This window comes from Arachis ipaensis, chromosome B07, assembly GCF_000816755.2.
Source record: "Arachis ipaensis cultivar K30076 chromosome B07, Araip1.1, whole genome shotgun sequence".
Taxonomy (NCBI): domain Eukaryota; kingdom Viridiplantae; phylum Streptophyta; class Magnoliopsida; order Fabales; family Fabaceae; genus Arachis; species Arachis ipaensis.
The window spans coordinates 57,852,911-57,855,823 of record NC_029791.2 but is presented as its reverse complement, the minus strand read 5'-3'; positions in this window follow the sequence as shown (position 1 = coordinate 57,855,823).

The following is a 2,913-nucleotide window of genomic DNA, read 5'->3' as shown; positions in this document are numbered from 1 at the left end:
ACAATCTCCGTGGGATCGACCCTTACTCACGTAAGGTTTATTACTTGGACGACCCAGTGCACTTGCTGGTTAGTTGTATCAAAGTTGTGAATGAAAAACAATTTATTAAGACGTGCGTACAGAGTTTTTGGCGCCGTTACCTGAGATCACAATTTCGTGCACCAAGTTTTTGGCGCCGTTGCCGGGGATTGTTCGAGTTTGGACAACTGACGGTTCATCTTATTGCTCAAATTGGGTAATTTTCTTTTTGTCTTATTTTCAAAAAAAAAATTTTAAAATAAATATTTTCAAAAATATATTTTTCTTCAGAATTTTTAAGAATGAATTCTAGAGTTTCATGAAGCATGTTGAAGCCTAGCTGGCAGTAAAGCCATGTCTAATTCTTTTGGATAGGGGCTTCCAACTATCAGCATAGAGGCAAGTTAATTGGAATGTCAGCTGTGGCATGTCTGAGTTACATACTAAAGCTTGGCTGGCTAGTAAGCCATGCCTAACCCTCAGATTGGAGCTTTAGACTAAGAGTACAAGATTCTTGGAATTCATATTAAAAATTTTGGAACCCTTATTTTTCTTTTTCACAATAATTTTCGAAAAATACCAAAAAAATTAGAAAATCAAAAAAATCAAAAATATTTTATATTTCTTGTTTGAGTCTTGAGTCAAATTTTAAGTTTGGTGTCAATTGCATGTTCATCTTGCAATTTTCGAAAAAAAATCATGCATTCATAGTGTTCTTCATGATCTTCAAGTTGTTCTTGGTAAGCCTTCTTGTTTGATCTTGATGTTTTCTTGTTTTGCATCTTTTCTTGTTTTTCATGTGCATTTTTGCATTCATAGTGTCTAAACATGAAAGATTTCTAAGTTTGGTGTCTTGCATATTTTCTTTGCATTAAAAAATTTTTTTTTTCAAAAATATGTTCTTGATGTTCATCATGATCTTCATAGTGTTCTTGGTGTTCATCTTAACATTCATAGCATTCTTGCATGCATTCATTGTTTTGATCTAAAAGTTTTCATGCATTTCATCATTTTCATGTTTTTCTCTCTCATCATAAAAATTCAAAAATAAAAAAAATATCTTCCCCTTTTTCTCTCTTAAAATTTCGAAAATTAGATTTGACTTTTTCAAAAATTTTTAAAATCTAGTTGTTTTTATGAGTCAAATCAAATTTTCAATTTAAAAATCTTATCTTTTTCAAAATCTTTTTCAAAAATCATATCTTTTTTATTTTTTTTATTTATTTATTTTCGAAAATTTTAAAAATATTTTTCAAAAATCTTTTTCTTATCTTTATCACATAATTTTCGAAAATAACATCATCAATTAATGTTTTGATTCAAAAATTTCAAGTTTGTTACTTACTTGTTAAGAAAGATTCAAACTTTAAGTTCTAGAATCATATCTTGTGATTTCTTGTGAATCAAGTCATTAATTGTGATTCTAAAAATCAAATCTTTTTCAAAAACTAATTTCAATCATATCATTTCAAAAATATCTTCTTATCTTATCTTCTTCAAAAATTTGATTTTAATATATCTTTTCTAACTTCTTATCTTCTTATCTTTTCAAAAATTGATTTTCAAAATTTGTTTCAACTAACTAACTAACTTTTTGTTTGTTTCTTATCTTTTTCAAAACTACCTAACTAACTCTCTCTCTCTAATTTTCGAAAATATCTCCCTCTTTTCCAAAAATTCTTTTTAACTAACTAATTATTTTAATTTTTTATTTTAATTTTCAAAAATTACTAACTTTTTTCAAAAACAATTTTCGAAAATCACTAACTCTTTTTCAAAAATAATTTTCAAAAATTCTCTCTCTATCTCATCTCCTTCTATTTATGTATTCATCTACTAACACTTCATCTCACCCAAATTCGAACCCCCTCTTCCATCTATGTTCGAATTTTCTCTTCTTCCCTTCTTTACATTACATTCTTCTCTTTTTCTACTCACACAAGGGAACCTCTATACCTGGGTAAAAAGGATCCCTATTATTATTATTTTTCTGTTCCCTCTTTTTCATATGAGTAGGAGTAAGGACAAGAATATTTTTGTTGAAGCAGATCCAGAACCTGAAAGGACTCTGAAGAGGAAATTAAGAGAAGCTAAATTACAACAATCCAGCAAGCACCTTTCAGAAATTTTCGAACAAGAAGAGGAGATGGCAGCCGAAAATAATAATAATGCAAGGAGGATGCTTGGTGACTTTACTGCACCTAATTCCAATTTACATGGAAGAAGCATCTCCATCCCTGCCATTGGAGCAAATAACTTTGAGCTGAAACCTCAATTAGTTTCTCTGATGCAGCAGAACTGCATGTTTCATGGACTTCCATCTGAAGATCCTTTTCAGTTCTTAACTGAATTCTTACAAATCTATGATACTGTTAAGACTAATGGAGTAGATCCTGAAGTCTACAGGCTCATGCTTTTCCCTTTTGCTGTAAGAGACAGAGCTAGAGTATGGTTAGACTCTCAACCCAAAGACAGCCTGAACTCTTGGGATAAGCTGGTCACGACTTTCTTAGCCAAGTTCTTTCCTCCTCAAAAGCTTAGTAAGCTTAGAGTGGATGTCCAAACCTTCAGACAGAAAGAAGGTGAATCCCTCTATGAAGCTTGGGAGAGATACAAGGAACTGACCAAAAAGTGTCCTTCTGACATGCTTTCAGAATGGACCATCCTGGATATATTCTATAATGGTCTTTTTGAATTAGCTAAGATGTCATTGGATACTTCTGCAGGTGGATCCATTCACCTAAAGAAAACGCCTGCAGAAGCTCAAGAACTCATTGACATAGTTGCTAATAACCAGTTCATGTACACTTCTGAGAGGAATCCTGTGAGTAATGGGACGCCTCAGAAGAAGGGAGTTCTTGAAATTGATACTCTGAATGCCATATTGGCTCAGAA